Raw genomic sequence first — 26,207 nt, forward strand, 5'->3', positions numbered from 1 at the left:
AGCTCAAGGCACGTATCACTATCCTCCAAGGCCCTAAGCGAATTCGTTGGAGACAAGGCCTGTTGCTTTAATATGTAGATGAAGTTTTCTTCCACTGTTTCCCCCCACATGCACACACTTTATTGCAGTGCAAATGAAAGTGTCTATTAATTTCTCATTCAGTTGTTTATCTGGTGAAATTGTTGGAAGGGGAGAGAACAGATAGATGCTCTCTTGAATGAAAGAAAGAAAGAAAGAAGGAAAGAAGGAAAGAAGGAAAGAAGGAAAGAAGGAAAGAGAAAAAAAGAAAGAAAGGGAGAGCCTGTTAGTATTTCTTTTTCTGGCAGCAAGGGACTGGAGGCTGACAGTTTGAGCTGTGGTGGAAAGGGAGGAGAAAACCGGGCATTTGAACTTGCTTTCCTCACAGTAAAACACTGTGTGGGAAGTGTGGGTGGGCTGGCTGTGGGCCCTCCTCTCTGCAGCTCCAGGCAAGGTGGGACACGGAGGGAGGAGCAGGGAGGTGGATGCCTTGTGGGGCATGTGGTGGGAGAGCTTCTTTTAGGAGACCAATACTGGACTGGCCCCGGGGAGTTTATTTCTGAGATGCCTCAGGGCAGATCCAGAGCATGCCCTGGCTGCTGGCAAGGTCAGAGCACCAGGACCTGTCACCACCAGTCTTGGGGGTGAGCTGCATCACCCCTTGGTGCCTCAGTTTACCCCTGTGGCCAATGGAGGCAGTGGGGCAGAACCTTCCTCAGACCACGCTCTGCAGCCACAAAATGAAGAGCCCCATCATAGTGCAGAATCACTTTTCACATAGGTAGCACTGCTTTGATCACACCACTGCAGGTACTGGGTCTGGATGAAAACCTTCCTTTTTGCCATGGTCTCGGTTACCAACACAACCACCCCAACTACTTAACCTTCCCTGGTGAAAATAACTTGGAAGACATGAGAGCAGAGGGAAAAAGAAATAAGGTTACATATTTACCAGCCTGTTAATATTTATGAGGACTATGAACCAGATTAATTTCCATGCACCATTTCACCTGCAATGCTTTCCTTCCATATTTATGTAAGGGGGAAATAAATAAACAAACAAAAAGAAATCCAAATATCTAGCTTCTTTTAGATGGTGCATGAGCCATCTGTCATTTAAATCAGGGTGTTTCGCTTTGTGCACAGAGTCTTCCTCTGCATCTTTTTGGTCAGTGGGAATCATTTTCCAAGCTTCAGGCCAAGGCATGGCTTCCCTTTCGGTGTTCTGCAGCCATCTCCTATGTCAGCTTGGGGATCACTAGCTCTGTATTTGTACTTGGCAGTAGGGATTCACGATTTGCCTGGTTTTTAGGACCCAGAGACCCACTAGGATTTTTTGGGAGAGCCAACAGCAGTCCCTGCAGGATGGGGCTCCTTACAGTGGGTGAGATCCCATGTCAGGCATTAAATTAGAGAGAAGGAGAGTTTGCTGCTGCAGCAGCATCAAAGGTTTGAGAGTATTATTATAGGGGCAAGACAGCCCGAGACTGGCCTTTTCCTGTGAGTGGTGCCATACAGACCTATGGGAAGCAAGACCTACAGGTAAGAAATGGGTGGGAAATGGCCATCCTCAGAATCACAGAGGAAGCAAAAAGCAGGGCCAGTGCCAGACCCGCTGTACTGACAGACCATGCACTGCACTATCCATTCGACTGCACTCCTGCAACCTAATCCCAGGTGGTTGCAGATTTGTTATTCAGAAACACAGCTGCTGCTGTTTGGGTACTCCCAATCCCCCAGGGAAACATTTTCTTATTGTCTCTAGGAGAAACATAGTCAAGTCTGTTTATAAAACTAGTTATTGGTATAAATTAACATTTAAAACCCTCTACAGTTTACATTTCCATTTATAAAATCTCCTGTTAGGATTATTTGATAATGCAAATTCTCATCTACTGCCTTAATAGACCCTTCAGTGTTGGGGTGGGTTTTGATTTCAATTGCGTTTTTTTCCTTCTTCTAGTAATAGGATCTGCTATACATATGACAGATTTGTCAGTGGAATTTTAACAAATAATATTAAATGAACTTTAAATGCCATTTGTATCATCAGTTTTTAATTTCAAAAGTGTCACCCTATTGCATTTTGGGAATATGTAAATTAACAGTTCACCTACTAAATTTTATGGCAACCCAACGTGTCTAGAATATTTTCTGCTGATATTTCTGTTTATTTAATCCTTGCAATATAAGGGAAAGATTAGCTGTTCATATTTTGTATATTTGTTTTATAATGGCTTGGTTTTTTTCATTAATGAAATTATTTAGAGTTATGCAAAACAAGGTACAAACTGTATTGGAAGTTGACTATGAAACACACAGCCTGGGGGGAAAAAACCCGGGCTAAAGAAATAGAAAGATAGTACTGGGCAACAGCGTGTGATAAGAGTCTTTAAAACCCTGTATTCATCTGGCTTTACAATGAGATACATACAAAAGAGACACTGACCGTGCATGTTACATCTGAAGTGTAAGAAGGGAGGATAGCTAATTTGGACATCCAGACTCTGTTCCACTGCAGAGCTTTACATCCTGGTAAACCACTGTTCCGCTTTGAGAAAGAGCAGTTCTCACACGGTTAATACTTTACTTACTTTTTGTAAGTGTTTAAGGACCCCCAAAAAATGCTGCAGAGATTGAAACTTCATTTTGGGGGAAGTTTGCTTAGAATTGTTAATAATGCTTGCAGGGAAAAGGGAACAGGAAGGATGGTCTTTTCAAGTGACAGGAATGACACAGGACTTTAATAAAGCTCCAGAGGGGGAGGTGGAGAGAGAATGGAAGACTTCATGTGGTCTGAAAAAGTGGGTGAAGTCTGATAGGAAACAAGTTGGTGTGAAATGCTTGCAAGCTCCTGACCTGCTGTCTCCTTGAGCCTGGGCCTTAGGCTCCACATTCATGGAATCCAGTCCTCACGGTTTCTGCCCTCCAAAGCAACACCCGGGGCACCCTCTCCGGACCCCAAACTCCCCGGGTGCCCCCCTTGTCCATACTGGCCGCTGGTCTGGCTCCCAGCAGGACAGTGCAGGCACGCAAAGAGGAAGGATAGGACCGGTCCCATTTCAGCCTGTTCCTATCAGTCATGTGTGTGCAGCTGACCTGCTCAGCCCCTTGGACTTTAGTGTAGCTTGCAGGGTGGGGGACGCACAGCCCGAGGGAGACAATTATTCCCGCTCAGTGGAAGGGGCAAGCTCTGTGTTGCGGCTCAAGTCCCATGGCCATCCATAACAGGCTGAGGCTCCTTCTGGATGAAATCAACCCTCACTACATACAGATGGCACCATGCTGTTCTGCATCCAAATGGGATTGTGAGAGATCAGCCTGAACGTACCAGAATCAACCAGCTGTGTCTGCATGCGTGCTGGTGGGAAGGTTTCCAGAGGTGCTGCCCTTCTCCCACGTATGCACGCTCTTCCAGATGGGCTGCTGCGGGTGGATGCTGGGAACCGGCCAGCTGGAGGAGTGGAGTAAGCTTGAGCGCTGGTTGGTGCTGGCAGGGGAGAAGGGGATTTGGTTTTGGAGGCATTTCTGTGTGGGACAATGTGGAGAGGCCTTAGGAAATGTGGTGGGAAACAGGCTGAAAAGTCATGCTCTGGCATCGCTTACATAAAGAGCACTGTGATAGGCACTTTGTCAAGGTAGGACAGAACAGGGAGGCCCTATCAGCAAAGCTTGAATCCCACAGGGACAGTCTGTCCCTCCCACCTGCATGTGCCCCAAAACAGGGCTGCCATTCCAACCCCTGGAGACTGATCAGGCATTGGGACCCTGTAGGGCTTGTACAGGGAGTGGGGGGAGAGTGGAAGTCCTCTTTCATCCTTGCAAGCTCCCTGCCACACATCTCTAATGAAAGAACCCTCCCGATTACTTCATCACTTCATGAGCCTATCACTTCATCAGAGAAAATTAATTTAACCAGGGAGAGATGCATCTCTCATGAAGCTGTCCAAGTGAGAGAGCCTCTCTCTCTCTTACAGGCCCTCACTTCTCCTCCAACACAGTGGGATCCCTAGGGATTGCCAGCAAACTTTCAGGTGCGTCTCCATTAATTACCATAAGCTGGTTAACCACACAGTAATCATAAATCCCTCTCATTTGTTACTGGCCACTGGTTACAGTGGCAGCAGGAGAGGTGGAGGCAAAGGGAGTGGAGAGACATCAATTCCCATCGCAGGGAGATGGCAGATCATCAAACGCAGTCTGCTGCTTGTGTGTGCCTGGGCATGCAGGTCTTTGCACAGATAATGACTGGAGCAAACGTTGATTTGTTCAGACATAGGCTTGAGAGGCTCTTACCAATGCTCTGCCTTGGGAAATCAATACTGGTACTTGCAGAGAGAAGGGAAAGAAGGGGAATGCCTCCACGGGTGGAATGTGGTATAGGTGTTTGTGGTTTGGTGGCCCAGGACATGGCATTTGGAGTTGGTCAGGAGGAGGGCTGGCTCCTGCTGGAGGACAGCCAAGAGCCTAATGCATGGTCTAACTCATCCGTGTTTCTCTCTTCTCTAACCTGAGGCATCGCAATAGATCTATCCCTTGAACTCAACTGGCAGGGCCAGACATTTCTGCAAAAGGCAGAGATCTGCCTTTTCCAGGCAGGGAACACAGGACATGAGAGTATTGGCAGGCTTCAGGGTGTGTTTCAAGCTGGGGAGGCCAGCCGTCCCCTGGGCATGGGGTCACTATCGTACCACAGCCAGCAGGCACCCGTAAGCACATGGTGTCCTCTTGGTGCCACCTGAGTGGAGGCAAGCAATGACTGGCACGTGCGGACATAAGCAGCTACCTTACACTGCAGTTCTTGCTTCCGCAGGAACACAGCCCCTTTACAGCTAGATAAATAACTCCCTTTGGATTATTTTGCTACACCGACTTCATGACCCATGCCAACGTGCTCAAACACAAGAAAGGATCATCATGTTAATTGCAATCCTCTTGTTATGCAAAGTCATCAGGAGACTAATGTCCCATGTTATTACCAGGAACTGCAGACACCTGAATTCAAACAGAAGCCAAGATGTGTGCAAAGACAGACCTGAGACCTACGGCTGGCTGGCAAGCTGGCTCAGCTCTGAGGGTACCTTGGGAAGGCAGACAACTCTCTCACGTTATTGCTGGAGTTAGCAACTGTGACGGCAAAGGGGAGCCAGTGTTTATGACTGAAGGAGAACAAAACACTCTCCTGCTAAAGCCCCTCTGTTGTTCTGCTATGTTGCTCCCCAAGTCTCAGTTTGCTCCTCTTCCGCTGATGTCTGCTGAGCCCATAAACCACTGATTATCATCATTGCCCTGAGACATTGCCCAGGCTGTGCAGTCTCCATCCTTGGAAGTTTTCAGGACCGAACTGGATCAAGTCCTGATTGACCTGCTCTGAACTCACAGGTAGCCCTGCTTTGAGCAGGAGGTTGGTCTAGAGACCTCCTGGGATGCCTTCCCACCTGAATTCTCCTATGAGCAAAGGTACTAAGCCCTCGGCTGAAGATTGCTCATGGGTGCCACACCACGCTTGCTAAGGCCTCTGCAGATGAAGAACTGCAAAAATACACATTTTTGGGTCACTGGTTATTTTCCGTTGTTGTTTATTTCAAAAGAACTGGAGGATTTATTTGAGTAGAAACATGCTGGTGGGATGAATTACACTTATCTGTGGTGTTTTCCCACCCCAGCACTGGTTTCTAATGGGGGTGGTATTCCCTGGAGGATTATTTGATGCCTGTAAGCAGCTTTTGATGTACTGTAGCACACAGTTCTGGGAGAAGGAAGCTGGAGCCAAAACAGCCGCCTGTGCTTGCGGGAAGCACACGCTCTGCACTGCACTGTTGATCTCATTCATTCTAAGTGAATGTAGGGCTTTTGAAATGGCACTGATATTAAGTAAGCAAAGTGTTCTGTTTAATCACAGACTGTGTGTGCTCCTGAGAGAGCTGGAGCCAGCTTCTCTCTCACACCCAATATGAAACATCCGGAGCAAGATAAGTGTGCCGAGTCCCTCTTAGGGAACCACAGTGCAGCAAATGTTTGTCCAGAGGAGGGACCCCAGAGACACTGAAGGATGCTGCCTGCTTAAATGGGACAAAAGAACCACAGAAAACAGAATGTCCCCTTGAGATGTCACTTGGTATCAGGAGCCTTGGACAGACTCAGCCACCCATGAAAAAAGAAAGCTACCCATGTGCCCACTGCGAGACAGCTTTACTCAGACTGCTCTGCCTCATGGCAGGGCAGGGCTGAGCTGGGATCCACCCTTCACAGCAGCTTGTCTGAAGAGGATGAGGGGAGGGCGCGAGAACCACCCTAAGAGGCAGGTATTTTTTTAAGATAAAATCTCTTAACACAAAATACCCTCTTCCAGCCCCTTGTCCCTAAGTGACTCAGCTGGGTGACTGAGCCCTCTATGGTACCTGCTGTCATCTATCATGAGAAACTGCTGCTGGAAGAACACTCTGGGATGCAATAATTCAGATTATTTATAGAGATCCCCTGTCCTTGCATATCAGACAGAATGGTACTCAGAAGAGTCCTCTGAGTTTCAACCAGAAGCTCTGGATAAAATATTGCTGTGGTACAGTGTCAAGTGTGTCACAGCAGAATTGTTGGTAAAGTGGAAGGGCCAGCTTAGCAAGGCCTACATTTGTCTCAGTGCTCTCTTTAGCTCACAGCTCTCCAAAATTGGTGGCCTCCCAGACAGTGGGAGAGAGACGATTACCTTTCTTTCTTGGTCTTCCCCTCCCCTCCCTGGCCCCCTGCTCACACATCCTGCCACTTTCACATTTATTTCTTTGTCTCTCCTCTTCTCTGAACCTCTCTTGCCTTTTCTCTTTAAGCTGCAGTGGCAGTAGTTGGGTTGTGGGAGCCTTCAATTTCCTATTCAGCGCATCATGGAGCAGTAATTTACTGCACTTCCATAATTAGGGGAATTTTAAGCAAACTACCCTGTGGATGATTACAGCCGGATTCAATTTCAGTTGCTTTGATCACCAAAGGACGAAGACGCTGCTTGAATATTTGGTTATGTGCTCTGCTTAAAGAAGAACCTCACACCAGCTGCTTCCTTCCTGTCTTCTCTCTCCACCGCGCTCCTTTCAGCCCCCATCGCCCCTCCCTACCAATTCAGAGATTGTCTTTCTGCTGCTTCTTTAGCTCAAGTGGAAGAAAATGCCCCTTCCCGAAAGATGAAGCTCTATCAAAATCAGGATGTTTTCCCAGCTAAGAGGCAGCATGATCTGATTGTTACAGCAGGGCAAAAGGAAAGCATAGTCAGGGAATTTAACTTCCAGGTGTGTGCCTCCATTTCCTCATCTATGAAGTGATGGGGCTGAGGGACAGGGTATTAATTTGCTGTTCTGCTTTGTAAAGGCTCCTATATGCAATGTTTCAAGGGCAAAATGCAAGCCTGATTTCTTGGGTCTGCAAGATGTTTTGGGAAACCCTATGACATCAAGGTGTCTTTGAAGTGATAATTGGTTCTTCCTGTTTTTATCAGCTTTAACACCCAGGAATAAACGCGAGACCTTTTGCCATCACCTTTTTGCTTTAGCCACGCTTTAGCTATCTCCCTGATCATCTACTTTACGCTCCAGAGCTGGGAATTCATCCACGAGAGAACAGTCCATTGCAGCATTTAATCGTTTCTAGTTCCAGAGAGGGGGAAACGACAGAGCACGGCTGAAGTGGTTGAGGACACCCTGTGTGTTTCCTGAGCCTCCACGAATGCCTAGTGAGGGCTACAGTGAGTGGGAAGGATGTAGGACAGGAGACATAGGGAGATGCACGTCAGGATTTAAGAAGAGGACAGAACAGAGGAAAGGGGCTGGGGCGATCAGTAGAAGAGTCGGACCACAGCAACTTCACTCCAGCTCACATACACAGGTTGTGGACGGAGGTGCACCAGACCTGCCACAGTCCTTCCCAGCACATGGCAAGGTCAGACCTTACCTTCCACAGGTAGCTATTCTCAATGGGAGATCACGCTTAAGGAGGTTCTGCCTTCCTGTTCCCAAATGTGAGCATGATGGGCTGTCAGCTCCAGTATATTAATAGACTATTAATGCTTCCAAGTTTCCTGAGCCGTGTGTATGGGTTTTCCATAGGTTAATTAGGCCATATTTCAGGATAATTACAGCTGTATATTTCTACACTAATTAAGTGGCTTTAAAACATACCCACAATGTGGCTCAGTGAATCATAATTAAAATTCCTCTGCCTCCTGCTATACACTATGGAACTAATACCCATAAAAGACCCAAACGCTGCTCCTTGCCAGCAGCAAATTAGAGCTCACAAAAATAATCTTATGGAATGTATCTTTTTTATAGAATCATGTACAAATTAATTCAAAATGAATATTACATGAGTCATCAAAATGCTTCAGCTTCCTTCTCTTTATTTATATTTATCCTCCCACGTGAACTGTCACCTGGTGGGGATGGTGGGGAACCAGGGTGAGGGGAGAGTGACTCATTCATGCAACGTTTGCCGACAGCAATGTGCTTTGCTTTTCCCTCCCTTCGGGCTGGGGAAAGTTTAAGGCCCATGGGGAAACTGACAGTGAAATCTGCACTTATTTCTTCTACTCCCGTGAAAGTCTGCCTCCCGAAGCAAAGCGCAGGCTGTGGTTAGGTGCTGGTGGGGTAAAGCGGACCGGTACTGGGTGCTGGCTGGCTGGCTGTTGCTGCCCCTCTGCTAGAGGTCAGTGATCCTGCAGCTCGGCTGGTGGAGCAGGTTGTGTGGGGCAGCCAGAGCTTGCCTGGCCAGCATCAGCCCGATGCAGACGAGGAGTGCTCTGGCACATCTGGGAAATGAGCGGCCAGGGATGCACACAGCCCTGGTGGCACTGGCCTACGGCAGGTGCGACCAGTTTAGTCCTCTCCGTGGGCTGTGACCTTCTCCGGCATGGAGACCGTCTTCAGTTTGGTTATTGTTTGTCCTCATGAATACCAGTGGGTCTGGTTGTGCTGATGGCAAAGAACCTTCTTCTTTCTGGCCTAGCTGTAGCCACAAATGTTTTTCTCTGTTTGCCCTCCTTTGTTACTGTTTAGCTGGAGGACTGAAGTTTCCTCCTCCTTTTTCCTCTGCTTTTTTTAGACACAGAAATCAGATGCCCCTTCAGCCTCTGCTTTTGTTAATCAAAAATGCCAGCCCCTTCTCTTCGAGGTTTGTCATGCCCTAAAAGATCCCAGTAATCCCTTCTCTGTACTGTTTCCTTTTATATTTCTCAAGACGTGATCTATCCCTGTCTTTGTGCCTTGTCTCAAGGTATTATCACCACCTCCTACCTACTGGAAAGCCATTCTAGTCTTTTCACCGGCTGCTTGTAGGCACAGTGTCCTGACACTTGGCTGGGGGCTCCCAGACTCTCCTGCAATACAAATAATAATCGTACTCTTCTCCCTTACATCAGATTTTGCCATTTCTAGCGGAACTTTGTCACCCCTGAGCAAATTTAAACTGTCATTTATTTTTGCCCCCTCCCCGCCCCCTGCCCCTTTCTGGATTTGTGAATGTTGTTCAGCAGTTTAAAAGGGCCTGGAAAACTGGGATTAGATATAGGGAAATGTCTTGGCCAGCAGATTTCAGACAATATCTGTTTGCATTTTTCAACTGATTTACACTGGTTGTACCTACATGCTTTTCATGTGAGCTTGCAGCAAACATTCTAGTGGATGAATTAATAATTAGATGGTGCAGTGATGGGTGCTCTAGAAATAAAATTAGATAGATAGATAGATAGATAGATAGATAGATAGATAGATAGATAGACAGATCAATCAGTCTGACTGAGAGAAGTGAATTCTAACCAATGTTCTAGCACATTAATGGAAATCAAATGTGATATTCTTATTCACCCTGGAAACTCATTCCAGGGGTTGAGTTCAGCTACTCAGGAGACAGACACAACACCATGTGAGCAGCATAGCCAATCTGAAACAGCTCTCATTTCGAGTCCTGAGTCTTTGCAACTAATTCCTGCTGCAAAACAATGCAAATTCAAAACTTCCACTAGGAGCAGGGTTTCACACCCAGAGTCCCTCTGCCATTTTTATGAGTAACCTCACCCAATGAATAGATTCTGGGAGAGTCTTCTTCACGCAGAGAGCTCACAGACGGGAATGGAAGCCAAATTTGTAGGATTATTGATGAATTATTCAGCCATGTCTGCCTGTAACACTGACATGTGAGTCATGAGCTTAATGCCCTGAGGCACCACATTCATTGTGGGAGTACGAATCCTGGAGTGCTGGTTTATAATCAACATATTGCATAAATGCCTCTTACTTGTGCAAATAATTTTTTTCTAGGTCTCAGGCCTTAATCTCAAGTGCCTCCTGCCTGGGAACAAAAAAAAATAAGTTTTGGGTGGGGCTTATTCCCTATGACTCATGTCAAAAGTTTATAATGAGCAAGGGGGGCAGGAATCATTGGATCATTACTTATTTATTTGTAATGAATGGGAGAGGAAAAAATGCAACAAGACAATTCAGGTGAGGTATAAGGAAAAGCTTTCTAATTACGAGAGGAGTGAGGCATGGGAACAAGTTATCCAGGAGAGTCATTGAATCTCCTCCCTCAGAGGCTTATAAAGGTGGGCTTAGCCAGGATCTGGCAAGGATGTTTTTGATATATATGATTCTGCTTCAGTGAAAGAGGGAGGGATGTGATGTTCTCCTGAGGTGCCTCCCAGCTGTACATGTCTAAGACAGAAAGGAAGAAAATTAAATTACAGGTCAGCTGAGACAGTCCTCAGTTGTGATGAAGATGTTTCAGAAACATCACTGAGTGTGGGAGACATTAGCCCTGGCAATATGCAGATTCCCCAGGATGGATGAAACCTGCCTTAATTCAAGCCACAGACTCCTTGTCCTGCAACAATCATCAGTGCTGAAGGCAGCTTTCTTTTCAGAAAGCCTGTAAGCAGCAAGGAGAGAAGAGGAGGGAGTTCAGCAGATCTTGGAAGGCTTCCACCTTTCTTCTCTCCTGTCCCCTGGAGTCCAAGCTGTAGGTCCAGCAATAGTATAAGGGGCTACCTCTCCCCTCAGCCAAACATAAATCTGCCTCAAGCCTTGCCCAAAGCCTCCAGGAATTACAATAGCAGTGTCTTAAAACAAACACTGAAATTGGGTCATTGTTAGACATGCAAGTGAGGATTTTTAAAGCTGTTTGAAAGATTTGGGTGCCCGGTTCCAGTTCAGAAGGAAGGGAGTCAACCTTCCCCTCTGCCTGCCCACCCAGGTTCCTGGAGAACAATTGCCACATGCTATTAACCCAGCTTTCATGTTGCACTCCCCAGGAGGGCTATTTTTCTGACTCTGGAGGAAACAAGGGGCTGTATTTTGATGCAACCTGCTAAGTGCCCCGCAACACTTAGACTGGAAGGCACTGTATAAAATGTCAACCATTATCATTAATCGCTCCTCTATGTTGCTGCTGACTTTTATGTGGCAGGCGCTGCAGTCTATAACAAGCTACTGTCACTGTAAAAAAATTCCGGTACATTTGTGGCTGAGCTGGAGGGCAGATCAGGAGAAGGGGAATAAGCATTTGCAGCTGCTGAGAGGGGTGAAGGGGGCCGATGCTTTGCAGGGGTTGGCAGAGGTATGGCGAAGAGGCAAGGCTGGATGCAGCTTCGGTAGGGCTGGGGCTGCACCAGGCAGTGCTTCCAGCAGGAGTTACGGTTTGCTGCAATAACTCCATCCCTGAGTGCAAACACAGGAGGGTTAGCTCTCTGAATACAAATGGACTTTGTTGCTGTGTGGACGGCCTGAGAAAAATCAGTCACATCTTTTCCTGCAGTTGAACAGCAATAGTATACCTGTGGTGACTTCCAGCAAAATTCTGTATTAGGGAGTGTAACCAGGTGTTGGGCACTAGATTTTGAGGACTGAAGGAATGCTGCCACAGGGAAGGAGAGAGCAGGGTCGAGGAGGACTCCCATTCTAAGGGACTCACAGGACAGGAGAGGTCTGTTGGAGCAGAGCGGTGGTTCTGGGGGTGCAATGAGATTGGACTGGAAGAGCTAGAGAAAAGTAGAGTGCAATGGAGGTGCAATGGCCCTTCGTTGTGCAGAACGTGGAGTGTCCCTGCTAGGCAGGGCTGAGAGTCCAGGCTGCAATAGAGTGCATCCCCGGGGACTCTGTACACACCACAGAAGAGCTCTTCAGGGTGTAGGTGACCTCGATGAATGGAAATCAAGTATGTCCAAGACAGAAGAGAATCTGACAACTACATCTGCTTTCAGAGACACCCCTTCCAGGCAGACAGCTCCTCTGTGTTGGAGGGCATGGCACTGTGGCTTGGCTACACCACTGAAACCCAGGTGTGCTCCCATCTCCTCCTGCTGAAAGGGGGCATGATCCCCCAAACAAGCCACAGCCACTGGCCTTTGTCTTGCCAATAGAGCTGGTAACAGATTAAAGGAGAGAGCAGAGGATTTGTTCTGCAAGAAATGCTTTCACCTCGGGCAGTTTTAATAAACCGATAATCAAATAAAGAACAGACTACGATAAATTAACATCTTTTACCAGGAGCCAGGCAAGACTGTCCTTTTAAAGCCATTGTCAGTGTTGTAACCAGTGAGAAGGAGGGAGAGGAGAAGAAGGAGCAGTCGAGGGGAAAAGCGGGGCGGGGGGGGGGGGGGAAGCATTTAACCCTGCTTGTTAGACATGTGAATCCCATGTCTAATTTCCGACGGCCTTACACCATGTGTGAGCACTGATAAGGCCCTGTGTGAAATTGACAGCTCGGTCTGCGGCGTCTATCTGCCATAAACCATTTCTTTATTGCACAGATAAAGGAGCGAGGCTGGCTGAGCATAACTGGGTGATTAAACTTTCCATCCGAGTAAGGAGAGGTGAAGAAAGAAACACATTCCTATTAAGGCCACTATTAGTTAATGAGCAAGTGCGCGCGTGTGCGATGATACGGTATTTGCACACACGCAGACACACCTGGTCCCAGGTTGTGTGTGACAGCGGAGCAGAAGGGAGGTGGAAAGGTAGGACGGGCAGTGGAGGGAGTAGGGGTGGTGTGAGCATCGTGCAACACAGGTGGGCTTGGGGATGTGTGCAAGAAAGTGAGTGTGAGAAGCAGGTAAATAGGTAGCAGTCCAGGTGAAGCCATGTTTTGGCACAGTCAGCTATGTTTGTGAGGACAGGTGCGCGGCAATGCCGGGGGAGCGGACCGTGCAGCGGCTGGATAACAGAGCAGCGCTGCTGCTGTCTGATGGAGCGGCCGTCTGAGCTCAGATGTGAGGGTTCTGTGGGTACTGAAACTTTGACAGCTTTGCTGGGTGATGTTACACTGCCTGGCGTGTTTCCTGAGGGTGTTATGCCTGCACTTTTGATGCTGCTTTACATGCATCTCTATCCCTGGTGCACTCCCCAGCTAAGATCACTGGTCATCAGCAGGGCGAATAGAGAGGGGAGAGATGTACAGCCCTCAGGCGCTTCCAGCTATGGGTTCTTCCTCTCCTTTCCCCAGACAGGGAAGGTCCCATCTCAGTGCCTGGACAGTGGCCTAACATGGCACTATGTGGCAGGCAGCGGCGTGCCGCCCGCCCTGTCCTCACTGCTAGTGGAAGCCAGTGTACTGGGGAGGAGGGAACGAGTGGCCTGGAGGGCTTCGAAATACTTGGACTGGAGCAGGCCTGTTAAATCAGAGCAGATGGCCACATTAGCCCTGCAAAAGAGCAGCAACTCTCCCTGTTCATCACTGGCCCCCCATCCAGTCTCAGCCTTCCAATTTTCTCTGCAAGCCTTTGACAGCTGCTCCCGGGGAAATTGCACTCGTGTGGTGAGCCGGGGTTAGAGAAACGTAGCCCTCACCTCCTTTTCATTACCAATAAGCACGCACTCCCTTTGTCTTCTAAAGCAAATTCATAGCCCGTGCACAAACACGAAGCCATCAAAGGAGCCTTTCACTGGGCTGGCACGAGAGACATTGGGAAGCAGATACACCTTCATCAACAAAGAGGCACATTTCCATTTTGATAACAAATGTCTCTGGCTCCCCGTTGAACACCCGCATCTTGTTTTCCCTCTGTTTTCTCCCTCCTTCCCTGAGCCAGCGAGAGGAGTCCGCCAAGCAGAATGGTGCGTACAATAGCATTTCCCCCTTCCCTCCCATCGCCAGTTGTTGTGCTGACAGATCTGATAGGCCTGCGTGCCACGGTTTGCCTTTCATTCTAAACAGGAGAGAGAGAGACAAAAGCAGGCCTTATTTTCCTCCCTTCAGTGTTATCTTCCTCTTTCATGTTCTCATTACAATGCCACCATGGTGATAGAAACGGAGAGATTCAGGAGCTGCCAAAAGAGCCACCGGGCCTTTTTCTGCCCGTGCCCTTCCCCCTGGATGTGTGCACACTGGACAAAATGTGGCAGAACTGGAGCATTCCCAGGCTTGCACCGTGGCTAAGTGTGAGTCCCCAGGCTCGTTATTTTAGCCCGCTGCCTGGATGCAAGCAGGGGAGGAACAAGAGGGCTGCACAGACTCAGGGCTGCCAACCAACTGACACGTGGCAAACCTGCATGGGCATGTACAGGGCTGCTGTCCTGTTAGGAACGGTGAACATGGCCCTAACCATACAAAGACAAGCAGACAGCTATCATAATTAGAGGACTCCACCTATTTCTAAATTATTTACCTGTTTTACCTCCTCTGTAAACTAATTAACTCGAGGAATTGCACAGCAGATCTCAGGCCATGTCGCAGAAGATGAACAGCACTGGTTCCTCTTGCTTTTGCCAGACTGAAAAAGCAAGGCACTGAGTTTCCGTCCATCTCCCCATCTTGGCCTGATGCTGTCCCGTGGTTAAGGTGTTTTCCATGCTGCCTGAGCAAGACCAGCATCTCGTGACTTGCCTGCACCGGAGACAACGAGCCTGATGTTGTTAGGCATTGTGTTACAGAGGGAAATTAGCATAGACAGCCCTCCTGGTTCGGCTGCTGTCTCCCAGGCCTTGCAATATTCATGTCCCCATGGCCAGAGGAAACGTGAGCACGTTCCCCTGAGAGCAGCTCCCAGCTGGGGTGTCCTGACAGGAATACATCAGAGAGTGAATCAAAGCCAATGGGGACAGGGGCAGGCGCACGGGGGGACATGCTGCTCTGAGCATTCAGACTCCAAAGCAACACTGCCCTGATGCCGTCATGGCTGTCGAACATGACAGTTGATCTCAGCCACTGGGGATCCTGGGCACGGCAGGCGAGGAAATGAAGAGCTCCAGCTCTTTGTCCTGAGGGTTACTCTGTGATGGAGCACTAGCTGAGCACAGCAAGGATGAGTTTGCTCCCTCCAGACTCTGCTGGGAGAGGATCCTGAAATGTGTTTGGAAAGATGTGATGCGCTATGCATGTTCCTCCCTTTACTGCTATCAAGTGGCAACCCAGGGAAGGGGTCCAGTGCCAGGAGCTGGCCAGAATGCTCCTTAGTCCATCTCGTTTGTCTCAGTTTCTGGTAACAAAATGCAAACGAGCAGTAGCAACTCCCTCTTGTGATGGTGAAGACCACATGCATGCACTTGCTACTGGTCCTCAGGAGATGGATGGGCTGTACTCCCCAGAGCTTGTTTTTATGGTCATTATCTCATCTACCAACACTTCTGGCTCTGGCAAAATTTCCAGCCTCAGCAGAAGAGCAGTTTCGTTATCAGAGCCATCCTGAGAGCATGAACAGATGCCTTCTTTCATTGCAGTGCCTCTTGGTGACATGGCATGGTGCAGAGATTGAGAGAGAAGCAGGGGTGAAAGGGGAAGCTGATTTAGAAGAAAGAAAGAGAGAGAGAAAGAATGGGTGAAAGACAACCTAAGAAGAGGGAGAGGGTAGTGTGAAGAGGGTAAGGAAACACACAGGAGACCTTTTTAAAGGTAGGAGGGAATGAAAGAGTGGGGAAGTGATGAAAACAGAAAGGGAAAGAAGCATTGCATATGATGGATTGTTCGCCAGGAATCCAAGATCAAAATGCCAACTAAATTAGGGTATTATAGGTCACTGAACAGAAATTGCACAATGGCTGAGTCTCTAACAAAGGTTAAAACACGGAACAAAGACAAATAATGACACAATCCAGAGTCAGTGACCATAAACTCCGAACAAAAAGGAGGGCGTTGCAGAGATGATGGGAAAGCAGAAGAAATCGTTGTTTGCAATCAGTGTTCAGTGGGTCAGACTGAAAATAAAATGTGCTTTTCAGAGCTAGAATCCTAGATGCAAACACAGATGCAGGTTTGACAATGTTTTTCAATAAAATTAATACACTTAAAACACCTGGTAGGAATGAGAAGCCAACATCAGCTTAGGGACAGACAGAAACATTCTTAAAATGTACGGTATTGTACATGAATGTTAGAATGAAGGAAAGAATTTTTCAGTGAAATCTTTGGTTGGAAAATAACAATTTAGCTAAACTGAAGCCCTTTGCATTGAAAAGGGCAGTTTTGCTAAACTTCTGGTTTTGAAAACATTTACAGAAAATAATTGAAATGGTTGAAGCATAGCAGTTTTAGCCTGGTTTTCTAAGGAAAGGGAGCTTATGAGATCACACCACATATGCTATGCGTGAGAAAAGGCAATTGCTTTTCTGTCCCCTCCTACAACTCTTGAACCCTTTGACAGGCTTCAACCAAATTTGACAAAGGGATAGTGGGCCTCGGTGTTATTAAACTCTACACAGGTTTGTGCAAGAGGGAGGTCATGTAGAAAAGATGTTGAGGAAGCAGCTGGATTGTGACATTAAACACCAGCACCCATTTTCAGGGCTGATTACTCTGTTCTGATGAAGAATGAGCCTTGGGGTCAGTGGCACAGGTAGTCCTCATTGCCTGGGCAAACCCAGCCTGCCCCTGCTATGGTCCCTGGGGTCTCACACCCTCCAGCCTGCGCCCAGAGTCCCAGAAACCCAGACTCTCCCTAATCTTATACATGTACCACCTCTGCTCTCCCGGACAGGCTGTCCTCTAGGTGACTTTTGGGGTTGCTATGGCAGCAAAATTGATACCTCCCATCTAAAAAGCCAATTCAGTGTTGCACAGGAAGATCAACAACATTCATCATGCCTGTACCCCATAGGTGCTGGGTATATGACCACCACTACTTCACCTGTATTTTTCAGAAGTCCTTGTAGCTGTATGCTGTTAGTTGGGCCATCCTATGAAGAGAAAGCTCTAGCCCAGCACGTGGAAAGTGAGTGAAAGACGTGCAACATTCTTGCTGTGCCACAGATGTTTTACTGTACCTTAGATAAGGCTCACTAGAGGGTGGCTATGACCATGGCTGCTGCTTGTCAGATGCTCAGCAGTGCACTGCTCTTCGGGGGGATGCTTTGGGTCCTGTGTGCAGTGATAGATGCTCCTTCAGCTTCATATCTTGTTCTGCTGTGAGTCTGAGATAGCAAAGACTTTGCTGGATTTCTTTAGGGTACTCTCTTTTTAATACCTCAGATCTGCCCGGCAGCCAATGAGGTTGTATAAATAGAAGGAATCTAGGGATGCAAAGGATGGAAAGGCAGTCCATGTGGTCCGTGACATAAAGGCAGTCTGTTATCTCTCTCTCCAGACTGAGGGCAGAGCTGGGAGTAATTCATCCTGCAACCGTCTTCCAGCAGCTGGTTTCAGATCTGAACCTGACAACTCTCCTTGCAGATGCAGGGCCAGAGAGTTTGTCTCTAAGGCTGTTCATATTCCTTGGCCCTTCCCACAGACACTGGATTTGGCACGGTGCACTCAGGAGGCAAAGGTATGAACTCCTTGGTCCCTAAACAGACCAAGAGAGGAGACAGACCCTGCACACTGGCTCCATGGAGGGCAGCTGCAGCTCACAGTAGCTCAGCAGTGCACACAGCAGCTATACTGACTGGGAAGAAAAGAAAGGGAGTGAGGAGAGACACATGGCAAAGCTGAGAGCACAGTCTGGATATAAAACCTCTGGGCTGCAAGAAATTCAGGTGACAACAGCATGTGGAAGATCCCTTCACTGGTCTAGACATTTTTAGGGTCACCATATCTCACCCTTTTTTGATACAATCGTGTCTCTGCAAAATAATGTTAAAAGCAAACACCACTCCTCTCCCCTCCAAAATCCCAGGCAAAAAGACAATGATGAGATCCAGCTGCCTGTACTACAGCACTTAATAAATGTTGACATTTTTACAGAGAGAACTGTCTAAGTATTTTATTGGTGTTAATATGATCTACGCAGGAATAACAGGATCCCCAAAATTGTTCTCTCACCGTGCAAGTAAAGGCATATTTGCTCTTGCCTTTTATTTTGGACTTGACTATAACTCTCCTTCCCATTAATGCTGATATGATGGGGCAGGGAGGGTATTAGCCTCCTCCAGCTCCCCAGACCGGGGGAGCCACTTTACACCTCCTAGCCCCTTCCCTGGCAGCAGGGGCATGCTGCCTTGCTCTGTTGCAGAAGCAGTTGCTCTGCTGCTCAGCTCTGCTCTCCCTTGTTTTCCCTTTTGACCTGCTTTATTTTTAGCTGCTTCTCACAGCTCTCTGAGCTGCGTATTTCTTCGGCTGTGATTGTAGCTGCTGAGGTAGCAATAGCAAGTGCAATTTTCAAGCTATGTTTCATGGACGGTTTAGAATAAAACCCCCTGCATTAGCCTGAGCAGGCTCCATAGCGTTCACAAAGCAACTGCTTATCATGCACGTGTACTGCACTCTGCCCTGTTTTCTCTCCCCCGCTTGTAGGACAGACACCATTAGCTGGACTGGCCCAGAGCTACTCTTTCCCGCCCACATAGCCTGAAAACAAACCTCTTCCTCAGTGGCCCTCCTGAGTAAGAAAACAATTGCTTTGTACTTCAGCATCCCTCACGACTGATGGAGGCGAAGGCTCCTCCTCTCTTGTCTGAACCAGTAGGTCATCCTCCATCTCACACGGGTACCACACACCAAGACCCTGTCTGCCAGGTCCTGTGCTACCTGCTAGACTGTCCTTCTCCACAGTCAGGGCAGTGTCTGTGACGAGCATCCAGTCATTCCTCTGGAAGCCTGCGAGAAGGCAGCAGTCAGCTAAATCTAGCTCAGCTCTGTGACCAAGCAAGCTGCCAGGTAGAGTACTTCCAGCCGAGGGCATGAGCTCTAAATCATCACTTATACCTCTGAGTATTTTCCAGCCTGCACCTCAGGCCTCCTTTCTGCCTCTCTCCATGGTGGAAGAACAAATAATCACGACAAGCCACAGGATGTTAAAGGCAGGCTCTCATTCCCTCCCACGACTCATGCGTGCAGATGCAGTCACCTTCCTCTCCATTAATCCCGTGGAAACTCTGAAAACTGCTGCTCCACAGCCCCAGCACTGGTAAATCTCTCTCGCTCACAGCTGTTTATTCCCTGGTTGGAGCAGCTGGGATCTGCAGCTCTATAAAAGTCTCTGAGCACCACTGGGGCCCCCAGGCAGCCTCATGAATAACACTACTCAGTATGGAAATGATCTGTCTGGGGAGGAGACCAGGCAGAGCCCCTGGGCTGCCATTGTTGTCTCTTGGCTGAGGGGTGTCTGTCTGGTGTCCCAGCCTAAAGCCTGTTGCCTTCACGATGGTTTTGTACATAAAAGTTTCACCCAGCACACAGGGATGAGGGAGATTTTCCCCGCAGCCTCTTGGCTTGTGTGTGAGCCCTGTCCTTCCCACCTCACTGTGTGAAAAGTCCCCAGGACCGTGTACTCAGACATGAGGGGGCAAATCCATTCAGCAACAATATCATTTATAGGAAATGGCTACTCCACCTTAGCGCTTTAGGGTCCAACTGAGGCAACCCCGGGGAGAAATCTGTATGTGAGACCCAGGAAGCACTGTCAATACCCCTATTAATGGCGTGCTGAGGCACAGGGAGCTCATGTAAGCATGCAGATGGAGGAAATGATACAGACTGCTGTCCTTCCCCTGACTACCTACCTACAGCGGTGCACAGTCTTGCTATCTTTCTTTGCCATCCACTGCCAGCCCTGTCTTTCTATCCCACTGTTCAGTGCACATCCACTACAACTTGTGTCATGCTGTTCTCAGTGACTCAGTAAGCAGATATCTGGTAAATACACAGAAAGCTCTTGTCTCCCCACATTACCCAGAGCCTGGGGAAAAGCTCTGGGAGAGCAGGTTCCAGCCCACTTGTTCTGATGCCTCCTTGCCTGGCTAGCCAACGTGCCGGCCACCAGACTGAGCTGAGTTCAGCAACCACATATTCTTAAGTGGGTGAGCAGGGAAGGATTTAGCCAAGACCCTATCAAAGCTGGAGTCAGAGAAACAGTGAGGTCTGCACCTCATTAAGTGGAGTTAGGAAGTGTGACGGTGAGCTACAGGCTGCTGGACATTCATGTTCTGCAGAAGGAAAAGTCTTGAAAGTCTTGAAAGCAGAGGGAGGAGGGAAAGAGAAGGGCTTTGTATTGAGGAGTAGAAACGAAACAGATAAATAGCAAGGCCATCTCTATCCATGGCCTCTAAAGGATCTCTGTGCAATTCAGACAGCTGGGAGACTCGCAGGCTTTGTTCTTTCTGCTCAGGATGGCACTCGCACAAACCTGTTCCAGGTCCTCAGCCACACGTATGTTCATACAGCTTGGTCCCAAAGCAGTGTAGCTGTCCCAGAGGACTTCCTTAGTACTGCTGCTGTGCTGATGCAACTTTACTGCTCCTGGTCCCAGTGTCAGAATGGTTTCTGCTTGCTTGGGAATCTCTGCCTGCCTCAGGGACTTGCCTCCGGGTCAGGCTGATGAACCTGCAGAGCAGCTGGCCCCAAGGGCTCCTGAGGCCCTTCGCAAGACCTTTGCCACCGCGTCTGCCTGCCTTGGCACCTGAAGCAACAGCTCCTGCCTCAGACACATTGTTCTGTGCAGCTACAGTCCCCGCAACACTGGGGCATGCATCTTGGCATGGAGATTGCTGGGTGTGCAAAAGGGAACCTACCAGCTGGTGAGGGGTTTGGGCCAGATGGTGGGCAGGATTAGAGGCATTTGATTTTTTAGAATGCATCAGAAACCTAGATGATCTAATATCGCTACAGATGTGAAATGCCTTAATCCACAGGGAGGAGATCTTTTTTGGGGGGAAGGGACAGTCCCTGCCAACTCCCTTCCTGGAAAGGAATTATCTTGCCTTGTGGGGGGTAGTGGTCTGGGAGTGCATTAAAGAAATTACAACATATAGCTGGCTCACCACTCTTCACTGGCAAGCCACAAAGAGAGCCTTCCCGCACAGCAGCTCCCATACCCCTCCACACAGTCATTTGGGCTATGAGATTTTTTTAAAATGCCTTTATTATAGGGATTATTATCTTAAGTAGGTTAAACCACCATTGACAATGCCAGCTACCCTGAAGAGAAAAAAATAGTGACTTGGAGACTGGTGATTTCAAGCAGCTGCCCACCTCCCCTCCCAACCCCATTCTGACTAATTCAGACCTCAGGCAGATGCCTCTTGGCTATGATCTGCAATGCACAAAAAAAGCCTTATAAATAACCACTATTGTTCCAAGATTGCCATCTCTGTCTCTTGCTCCTTCGCCTTCTCCCTAAGGCAGATTTTGAGGCCTCCATTTTTGCTAAGGAGAAGCAGAGGAGGGCTGCTCAAATCTTCCTTTCTGCTCTGCAGTCCATTTGCTTTTCTTCCAGTGCACATGGCTTTGCTGCAGCAGAGGCACAACGCTGTGCTCCTCCTGCTTCCAAAGTGCACTTTGTGCAAAAGGCAAGGGGCAGCTCAGCTTTGCGTATCTTCACCCACTTCACTCCTGCATAAGAACAGCTACCCCCTTTAATTTATGCATATTGGTTTCACATCTGGATTTGACTCATCTCCGTGTTCCTGAACACCCCTAAGTGAAGACTTATTTTACAATTCATGGAAGCATGCGCCCGAGCAGGGTTTGTAAATAAGGACTGAGCGCCTCAGCTCCGCAGGACTTCAGATACGGCTGGAGCAACTCAGCCCAGCTGGACTCCCAGCACCCAGAGGTTTTGCGTATACCCCCATGGACTGTCTGCGTGTGCCCCTGCAGCCCTCAGGAGCTTTGTATCCCCTTGCTAGGCTGTGCAGTGCCTTTGCAGCCAAAGGGTACCTCTGTGCGTGTGTAGTGCAAGGACTCGAAACACCAAATCCAGAAGCTGGATATTGAGAGGGACTGAATGCAAAAATCTGTACCTGAGCAGGGTGACAGCCAAAAGTGTTAGGTATTGATGTAATGCCATCCAAAACATGCCCTGAAATCCTTGCTGCTGTCAGTCCTGCTTGGGCTGCTGGCAGGCAATGGCTGTGACTCCAGCGAGCTGGCATTGGGCCGGTTGCAGACTCCTGCTCAAAACAGCTTGTCTTCTTCTCTAAGGGGTGACCCTGGTTCATTGGATGCTTTGAAGACAGCCGACTTCAGACGCAGCTCAGAGGGAGAATTTGGCGTATTCACCCTCAGCGCCCCCTCCCAGATTATGTGACTGGAGGAACATCCCCGGTTACAGATGGTTCCCTCTCTTAGATAATACACTCAGTCAGCCCCCCTTCCAAATTGACTTCATCCCTTCTGTCCTGAGGGGCTTAACACAGATGGATACCCCGATTTCCTCCTTCCCCCTGCACATCAGGGGAGAAGGGGAAGGCGTGGAGCACACAGGCACCCACCGTGTGAAAACAGGCTGGTTTCTCCGTGTGTGAGCATGGCACCAGGAGGGCAAAGCAGTTTCTCCCAGCCTGGTTTCCCTGATGGGGAAACTTCAGTGCCAGGGGGTATTTTCCAAGAAGGATTTCTAGAGAAGGGAAGCAGAGAATTCCCTGGAGCTGGTTTATGGTAGTTTTCACACTTACCAGCTGTTTGCACATGAAATTGTTTCATGCGATTAGGCAGGTAACAGCACCTTTAAGCCCTGTGTCAAATATTATTATGCAATAAAATAAAACCCTGAAGGAAATCGTCTTGACACACACCCTGATTTACACCCTGCACCGTGAAGATAATTACATCTCAGTTTGATATATAAAAGGCAGCATAGGAAGCTTGTGAAGAAGGTGCAGCTTTCTGCAGTACCTGCTAAGTCAGAAGTGTCTTGTTAATCATTGTTTTACAGGAATCAGACAAACATTGGTACAAAGAGGGACTAACAGGCCTGATCTCCAGGGTGGCTGTGAGGAGGGGTGGGAACAGGGCTGACTGGGGAAGACAGTTCTTGCTGAACGGGTAACAGGGAGGGTGAGCAGTATGAGCTTTTGCTGCTTCTCCATTTCCTAAATAAGTGTATAACACTCGTTAACCCGGTGTGCAATTTCTCATCCCCTTCCCAACAACAACAAAAAACATGGCTGAAGGTATGGCTGCAAACATATTTGAAGATGTATTAGGGTGGTGGAGAGAAGGGCCAGGAAGGATGCATTTGCTTGGGAGGGAACTTACTGTCTAAGAGAAGGGCAAGTATCCCTATTCCCTATTCCCAAAATAAGAGCACTGGGATGTGTTGAGGCTTTATTCTGCCTCTGACCTTGTTCATGGGAAGGAGAAGTATTGAGTTCAGTGGTCACTAGAGCTTATCTGTAGTCCATCTTTACCTTGCCTTAGTGCAGAAAGACTTTCCTTCTTTCTCAGTTATAAGGAAGGCACCTCATGGGGAAATCCCAGGTAGGAATGAGATTTAACCCTGTCTCATTGCCAAAAAGTTCATACCATGAGTTCAAGACCAGCACTGCTTTTCCTTTTTTCCTTCTCTTGCTTGGAGTTTGGTGAGACTAATCCTTTCAGGGCATGAAAAAGGGCAGAAAAGCCTGAGGCAACCAAAAGTTTCAGTCCCCACCTCCTTTCCCAGCAGAGAAGTTGTGGCCTGAAAGTGCAGCTCTGTGGTCTCTAAGCAGAGCAAGAGTCAAGATCATCCAAGTATGATACGTGGACCACCACTGACTGAAGTGAGCTGCACAAGATATGGAGCACTTAATTTCTCAGTGGTTCATAACCCTTCAGCCTTGGCAGCCCCTGCAATTCATCACTTAACACAAAGGAATATGTATTAGAAATGACAGGCAGATTACACTCTGGGTAGAGCCAAACCTTCTTCATTTGGGTCTGGAATTGGTTTTAGGCTGCAGGGGACCTTGACAGTGATAAATAGTTAGCGTGGCGGGCACTGCTGCCTGCACTTGCAACTCATTGAGTGGAGTGGGTATTTCATTAACATTATTTTATTAACTTCCCAGTGGCGAGAGGCATCAGCCGTCACGTTGCATTTTGACTAGAGAGAGCACAAGACAAGCCAGAGACACAGCTGAAGGTTCACAAGGTGCCTCCTCCTGGCTGCCTTCGCTGGCACATACCCAGGACAGCAACAGTGGGACCTGGGAGAAGCAGTCTGGAGGGGACATCAGTGCTGGGGGAGTGAGTGGGGAAGATTAAAGCAAGAGAGTATTTGTTGGGAGGAGAAGCAGAGCCGAAGCTGGACCTGCCGTGGGTCCCAGAGGCTGGGGCTGCACTAGCAGGTCTATGGATTTTGCAAGTAAAGCTTGTGATGGGAGTCAGAGTCAGCATGGGGACAGTGGGACTGAGATAGCTGCTCATAGTGGCTGATGAGAACTGAGGAGAGCGGACTGAAAGCTGGGATTAACTGGACATTGCAGCATTGAATTGAGTTCTGTCCCACTCTCACATCTTTGCCTTTTTGCTTGTACAAGCATAGGCGAAATAAGCACTGTGATTAGAAAAAGAAGAGAAGAGAAATAAATTAATTACTCATAAGAAACTTTTAGGATCATGGGTTAGACACTGCCTTCTTGAAAGTCTCCAAATCCCCACGAAAAGCCAGGTCCATGCAATGCACTTTACATACTAACAGAGTCTAATTCCCTGTCTGATAAAAGCAGAAGGAAAGATAAAAAAGCCTGAAGGCAAATAGGATTAATTGTGTGTCAGAGGTGCCTAATTAGAAAGAATGATGGACTGGAAGGCAACACACAAGAGGCATGAGCCAGCCCAGGCTGCTCTTAACGGCCTCTTCTGTGTATCCAGGAGCATCAGCTATATGCAACATAAATGCCCTAGCATCAGTGAGCCCCCTTTTTCTGGTCTGTCCCTTCACTCAGGGAGCTGGGAAGCCCTTCTCTAGTAACTCTCATGTGTCAGTGTGACCCTGGGAAGATTTCATCTGTCCTCATGCTTATTTACTCCCTCTACCTTGCCCCTGAAAAATCGATGTGTTAAAGAACTCTTGTTCCTTCTTCCCTTTCCCTCTTCATTTCAGTGTCTGTCCTTCCTAGTCTTTTCTCCTGCAAGTATCTTGAGCATCTGGAATTTCTGAGGCCAGTATTGCTCCTCACTCTCCACCTCAGGGGACCCCTGAGTCCCTGGCCTCCTGTGAGGACACAGAGGTGGCTTCATTAGACTTGCCCATGCTGGTAGGAAAGCCAAGACACTCAAGGGAACTCATAGTCCATGGGCAGGTAATAGAGATGGGGAGAAGAACTTTTCACCCCTGGGATTCTTCTCCTAGTGTGGATCAGGTCAGTGCTGCTGAAGGCCCTTGTTCTCTTGCTGGCTCCAGGGCCCTACCTATAACAGTCCTGCTGGCCTGAGCAAAAAAAGTGTCCAGCTGACACAGTCAGCAGAGATACCAATAGCTGGCTGGACCAGAAATACTTCCTGTCAGTGTCCCATGGCCCATGAGGAGAGATGCTGCCCAGAGAGAGAGTATGGGTTGCCATAGTAAATGGAAATAAATGGTCAGCAGTGTTGTACTGGAATTTTCCATAAAGGAGAGGAGCTGGAGGGGATCTGGTTATTACATGTGACGGGCAGGTTCCAGTCTCTTCTCTTGCTTGAGGGCTCAGAGAGCATGAGTGGGACTAATTTCATTTCACCTAAAGCATTCGGTGAATCCTTTTCACCATGTAAAATCCATTGCAGTTTTCTCATTAATCCTCCAAAGTACAGACACTTACTCCAGGCCTAATCCCACTCGCTATTGTGTTTCTCTACTGCAGCCTTCCCTCATCAGCTTAACAAATTCCCTCTATTTCAATAGAATATCCAAAGCTGAACATGCTGGGCATTAAACTGAAACCGTCTCCCAAGGGCTGCTACACCTTCTTCATCGGCAGCCTCATTTCCCTGCCTGGGCAGGAAAGAATCCTGAAAGCAGACAGGGAGGCAGAGGTCATGAGCTGTGACATTAAAAAATTGCTTCTCTGAGCCTGTGTCAGGTAAGACAAAAAATGTATCACGTCCCA

Source organism: Mycteria americana, chromosome 19, assembly GCF_035582795.1.
Source record: "Mycteria americana isolate JAX WOST 10 ecotype Jacksonville Zoo and Gardens chromosome 19, USCA_MyAme_1.0, whole genome shotgun sequence".
Lineage (NCBI taxonomy): Eukaryota > Metazoa > Chordata > Aves > Ciconiiformes > Ciconiidae > Mycteria > Mycteria americana.